This window comes from Melanerpes formicivorus, unplaced genomic scaffold (genome assembly GCF_026170545.1).
Source record: "Melanerpes formicivorus ecotype bairdi unplaced genomic scaffold, bMelFor1.0.p_v2 SCAF_1, whole genome shotgun sequence".
NCBI lineage: Eukaryota > Metazoa > Chordata > Aves > Piciformes > Picidae > Melanerpes > Melanerpes formicivorus.
In genome coordinates this window covers 57,957,155-57,964,007 of record NW_027142353.1, presented here as the reverse complement: position 1 = coordinate 57,964,007, position 6,853 = coordinate 57,957,155, and positions in this window count along the sequence as shown.

Here is a 6,853-nt window from a genome sequence, read left to right as displayed (position 1 = left end):
TTTTATTTTGCAACTTCAGAGTGCACTGCCAGTGCAATAGGTGCTTTTTGGACAAGTGATGCCTTACCCAGACACTAAGCCTTCTGGACAAGTACTGAGAAAATGAATCATAGAATGGCTTAGGTTGGAAGGAACTTACCTACTCTATCCTCCCTGCCATGAGCAGGGATGTGTCTCAACTACGCTCGTCTGCTCAAGGCCTCATCCAACCTGGCCTTGAGCACCCCCAGGGCTGAGGCATCCACAGCCTCCCTGGGCACCCAGAGTATACAAAGATCACAGTGAACAGAAATGAACAACAATCATCTTGGAGAAAGAGGAGAAATTGTTCACTTTCAGGAAAGTGGTGCACTGAGTTGCCACATCATTAAGAAAACCATGTTCATGATGAGAGGAATGGATGATTAACTTATGAAGAGCAACTTTAGTATTATGTATAAGCACTAATGAAAATCTGTCTATCATGGCTCATTTCAATTAAATATGGGTGTTTCAGCTGCCATGGCCAGCCTGGGATTCAGCTGTGGCTAATGAAAGTGCACAGTCTCTGCTGAGGGTTTTAAGAATAGAATAGAATTAACCAGGTTGGAAAAGACCTTTGAGATCATCAAGTCCAACCTATCATCCAACACTGTCTAATCAACTAAACTATGGCACCAAGCACCCCACCCAGCCTCTTCCTAAACACCTCCAGTGATGGTGACTCCACCACCTCCCTGGGCAGCCCATTCCAATGGCCAATCACTCTCTCTGTGAAGAATTTCTTCCTAGCATCCAGCCTAAACCTCCCCTGGTGCAGCTTGAGACTGTGTCCTCTTGTTCTGGTGCTGGTTGCCTGGGAGAAGAGACCAACGCCCACCTGTCTACAACCTCCCTTCAGGTAGTTGTAGGCAGCAATAAGGTCTCCTCTGAGCCTCCTCTTCTCCAGGCTACGCAACCCCAGCTCCCTCAGCCTCTCCTCACAGGGCTTGTACTCCAAACCCCTCCCCAGCTTTGTTGCCCTTCTCTGGACACATTCCAGCAAGTCAGCATCTTTCCTGAACTGAGGGGCCCAGAACTGGACACAGGACTCAAGGTGTGGCCTAATCAGTGCTGAGTACAGGGGCAGAATGACTTCCCTGCTGGCCATACTATTCCTGATACAGGCCATTGGCCTTCTTGGCCTCATGGGCACACTGCAGGCTCATGTTCAGCCTACTATCAACCAGTACCCCCAGCTTCCTCTCTGCCAGGCCGCTCTCCCGCCACTCTGACCCCAGCCTCCTGTTTTGCAGCATGTTACTCTCCTTTTATGAGCAGGGTTGTTGACCCCAGGTGACTACTGAGCCAGCGATAGAGCTGGGAAGAAAACCCAGGTCTTGGTGCAATGATCTTTTAGGTATAAATCCTACAAGTACCTCTGGCTTTTGTTCTAAAAGAAGACAACAAGTTTGCTGTGTGCCTTGGGGCAGTCTGCTGCTAGTCCCTTCTTGTGCAATTCTGAACAACTGCTGCTGTCAGCCTACTCCCCTGGTTTGAAAACAGCAGGATGAACAAGGCACCTCTCCACATATTTATGATAGTGAAGCATCTGAAAGTCACTGGGTTGGCTCTTTGAAATGCTTGGCACTTTCCATGCCTCAAGGTCAGCAATAACAGTTCTGCTGATTTGTATAGAGCAGAGATGGCATCAGGGCTGATGTTTCTAAAAAACCCCTCGCTTCTGACCCCTACTCCAGTCAAATGATCCTCCAGCTTATGGACTGTCACTTGGGCTCACACAAAGCAGCACTTACTGGTTGGGGCTATGACCAAGTACCTATATTTAGTCAAAGTGCTGTGCAAAGAAAAAAGTCACTGAGTACTCAGAGGCAGTTTTGGGGAGCTGATTTTTTTCTGGGCAGTGGTTCAGTTGTATCAGCAATGAGGAAGGACTGGATGGAGAGGAGAGCAGGAGTTCAGCTGCTGATGCCAACTTAAGTATTGGTGCAGGTTTCTTAAAGATTCCACACTGGTGATCCCTGCACAGAGGCATAAAGAAGGGTAGGTTGGTAACAAGGCCTTCTTCTTTCAGGTTTCTTACAAAGATATGATCAGGAGAGTGAACCCAGGCAAGAAAAAGGATCTGGCTGTGACCCAGCAGAGGTTGTGTATGGGGCTAGAAAAGGGAATGGGAAGGGCTGGATTCCCTGGTCTGGGAGTGAGGGAGAGATGAGACACACATTTTATTGGTGGCCTGGTGAGGGAAGAGTTCTGAGCCCGTGCTGCTGTCATGGTAAGCTGAGATGATGGATGAGGTATGCTCCAGTCTAGTGCAGTAATGCACATTGGCTTTGATGCTTCCAAATCCTGATTTGTCTTGAATTTCCTGGTTTGCCAATAGATTCTCATTTCCCTTTTTCCCTGAGCCCTTTCCCATCTTGAAAGGAGGAGGCTGCCAGGGTTTTGCAGCAACAGCAGTGATGAAGCATAATGATGCCTTTAAGTCCCCCTAGTTGTTGGAGTTGTCTCATTGCTCCCTTCATTCCTTCAGGCAGCTGACCATGTTGGAGAACATGACTGCAAAAGCACCAGCAGTTAATCATGGCAGGATCATGAGCCTTTCAGGCTGTTATAACCATGGTGCTCATTTGTCCCCTTACAGTACAGCTCACACATCTATGGGCAGTAGCCTCAGAGCTGAGGAGCCATGAGAAACCTCTGGTGAAGGTCTTCAAGGGTGTGTTTAGGCTACTCTGAATTCATTGCTGGGAGGTGCACAACACTGTTGCACTGTGGAAACCAGTCTCACGAGAGATTGTAGGGAGATAGGTAGGTAGGTGTGTAAATAGATAGATTAGAGAGAGAGAGACAGACAGAGATATCTCCAATAACTGGATGTGGACTCAAGGTTGATGATAATGTGTCCAGGCGGTACACTTTGGGACAGTTTGCTTGTACAACAAATTCTGTGCCCTTTTGACTTTCAAGAGCACCACCTGTGTAGGGATGGGGTTTGCCAGGCTGCTTTCAGCATAGTGGAACCCAGTCTGAAGGGGACCCATAGACATTTCAGTGAGAAAAAGTGTGCATGAGTGAGGTGCTGGGTGAGATTGGGCTGCAGCCCTTTACTGCCCTCTGGGAGGGTGCCTGTGCTGTCCCAGATAATGTGGTGACTGATGTATGAGGAAAAGCATTTTTATCTGCTTTAGATTGCTGTGAAATTTTTCCTCTGTGACTTACAAAGAACAATCCATTTCATACCCAAATTCTGCCTGAAGAACAGCTCTTTGTTGAGTGTGTTGACCTGAGCAGCCACAACAGGCAGGTGCTGATGAGCTGTACAGGAGCTATTGGAGAGAAAGCCATGTGCCGTGCGAATTGCTGCGAGGGGAGGTAAGCGTGCTCGTGCCAGGCTGTGTGCTGAGGCACTTTGAAGTTTCCTGCAGCTTTGAGAGAATTCAGCAATTGTCATCCACGGACAAATACAAATCTGTGAGTTAGCAGGGACACCACAGATTGCTTCCTTGTCACTTGCTTGGTGCCCTTGCAAAGGCATTTTCCACATTTGGGGGAGAAATGATGTTTTAAGGAGGGAAGAGTACTTGGCTGCTTTTTTGGCACGCTTTGACCGCAAGTGTCCACGTAGAGATGAAACTGCAGACATGACTGGCTCATTTTACCAGCCTCTAGCTTTTGTTTAGGAGCAGTTTCTGTATCTTATTATTTCAGGAATTTGGGCTTGATACACAGGCAATTCAGCTGCAGAAGTAATTACACAGAGCTGTGAAGGGGTTATAATTCACTGTAACGTTAAAAATGAGAAGCTATTCGAAGATGCCCTACATTCAGGAGCGAAACCAGAGAGTTCCTTTGTCTATGAAGCAGATTTAATCATGGTCTGAAAATATTCAAGGCAAGACCTTGTTCTGGAGCTACTGTAGGCAATAGCAGCGTGCATTAGCATCTAATGTAACTCCTGAGCCCACTCCAGCTTCATTTTGCTTTCTCTCCTGAAGCAAAAAATGGGTTTGTCATTGAGGGCTGGCAAGTCAAGGACGAAAAAATCCTGGAATGAGACAAAGGACTGATTTCACATCTGCAAAACTCGAGATCAGATATGAAAACCTCATCCTAATTCCTGCTCTGGTGCTGGTCTTAATTGCTATTTATCAAACATAGGAGAGGCTCTGCCAAACAGAAGATGTGGATCGAGGCAAGCTTTTTATAGGCCCATCCTTCACCTAGGAGAAATACACAGGGCAGGTGGAAGCAATGGCTGTTTCCCCAGGTAGAGATTTCCAGCCTCTGAGGTGTAGTCTGGGAAGAAGTTCCATCTGGAAAGATCTATGAGTGGACAAAACCTGCTAACCTGCTTCTGTCTTGTCCCTTCTCTGTCCAGAAAGGTAGCTGTGGCTACCAGCATTACCTCAATGGAGCTGTGTCATTTTAGACCAGCTATGGGTTTGTCTGCTCAGTACTTCAGTATGAAATGTGAGTAAAACCCCTGTGTTTTCAGTGCAAGAGATGAAGGGACTGGAAATAAAACCAGATAGGCAGTGCCTGAGAGCAGAAAGAGGTGTGGAAAGGGCTGCCCTGTAGTGGATACTGGTCTTTGAGTACTTTGAAGCTCACCAGTTAATGCTGATCTGCGGTGTGATTGCCCTGCCTGTGAGCTTGCTGCTGCTTCTCAGCACATATTCAAACACTTCATACTAATGATCATTTATTGTGAGCAGTAAGGCAAATGTGTTCTCACCAGTGATACAAGAAATCTGCCGTTGTCTCAGCTTTTCCTCTGGTTTGACAAGTGCTTTACAGCAGGCAGTAACAGGCCCTAACACAGCTGAGGCACTCTTGTAGCATTTTGTACCTCAGCTATGATCCATTTTTAGGGCTTCTGAGAGATTTCCCCAGGATTTTCCTTTAGTATCTAGAAGCATTTCTGTGATATGTTTTCATGGGGCAACAACCTTTTGTTTGATCCCTAGTTGTGTGTCCTGGGTGGTGGTGTTTTGAGAGCAAGGGTCTGCTCTTCTCTTCCCAAGGCACAGGTGTCCCTAAGCACTGTGTGACAAAGTGAGGTGTTCCTGGTTAATAGACAGACCCAAGACAGTTTCAAAATAAGGCATAAATGCAGCAAACCTAGCTTTAAGGAATTTCAGATGCTGCTGAGATGTCCATCAAATACATGGAACTTGTGAAGAATTGAACATCAATAGACACTCTTATCAGAGGTATGATAGAGCAGAGGGGATGGGGCAAATGCAAACTTTTGCTTTTCCATTTCTTTTTCCCACCTGGTATTGCAGGCAGCTTTCCTTGGCACTGGGATAACACTAGGAGATAGCTTCTCAGGAAAATAAAGATGTCTTTGCCATGTCCAAGTGCTGGGTGCTGCACTTTGGCCACAACAACCCCATGCAGTGCTATAGGCTGGAGTCGGAGTGGCTGGAGAGCAGCCAGGCAAAAAGGGACCTCAGGGTACTGGTTGACACAGTAGGCTGAACATGAGCCAGCAGTGTGCCCAGGTACCCAAGAAGGCCAATGGCATCCTGGCCTGCATCAGACACAGTGTGCCCAGCAGGAGCAGGGAAGTCATTGTGCCCCTGTACTTAGCACTGGTTAGGCCAAACCTTGAGTCCTGTGTCCACTTCTGGGCTTCTCAATTTAAGAAGGACACTGAGACACTTGAATGTGTCCAGAGAAGGGCAACGAAGATGGTGAGAGGCCTCAAGCACAAGCCCTATGAGGAGAGGCTGGGATTGTTTAGCCTGGAGAAGAAGAGGCTCAGGGAAGACTTTATTGGTCTCTACAACTACCTGAAGGGAAGTTGTGGCCAGGTGGGGGTTGATCTCTTCTCCCAAGCAACCTGTGACAGAACAAGAGGACACAGTTTCAAACTGTACCAGGGGAGGTTTAGACTCGAGGTGAGGAGAAAGTTCTTCGCAGAAAGAGTTGTTACCCGTTGGAATGTACTGCCCAGGGAGGTGGTGGAGTCACCATCCCTGGGGGTGTTAAAAAAGAGATTGGACGTGGCACTTGAAGCCATGGTTTAGTAGTCATGAGGTATTGGGTGGCAGGTTGGACTTGATGATCTTTTGAGGTCTTTTCCAACCTTATTGATTCTATGATTCTAATGCCTAGCTTGAAGTTCAGGACAGTGATCAGCTAGGTTAGTGGTACTGCTGCTGTTACACAAGTGTAATTTCTCTGCAATGGGAAGTACTAGAAAGGAGCTTGCAACAGCTGAAAACCATTGCTTGAAATGTATACAACCAAACAATGGTTATTTTGGTTTGGGGTTTTCTTCAGGACTGACAACATCTATGTAATGACTGGTGCCATTAAAATTGCCATATTGATTCATCTGCCAGGAAAATAAATTGGTGTTTATTTCCTATCATACAGCTGTATTGATCTTCTGGAAGGTGGCTTTCATCAGCGGACAGTACATTAACACCTTAATTGATGTGTTCGGAAAGCTAATTAGAGGCCAGCTGGATTCCTTGTGGGAATAGAACTTATTTTTGATGCTGACAAAGTGCTCCAAAGCAGTAGTCATATGGTGTGATTTAACAGTGATTAAAACTTGGCTACAGACATTGACAACTGGAGGAAACTGCCAAGCAGCTGAGACTAGAAAGAGTGGAGACCTAGATGTGCATCATTCCTTTGTGCTCTGTCACACACACACACACACACACACACACACACTTCTCTGTCTATCAGGCAGTGAGCTATCTGGAGAATGGTTGCAGCACTTTAATTATCTGCTGTCAATCACCCACTAACCAGCACAGGCATGTGCGTGCCATGTGCACCTTGTCTTAGAAACTCTTTGGAGGAGAGATTGCTAAGGTCACAGAGATAAGTATGGGTGAATCAGAAAACC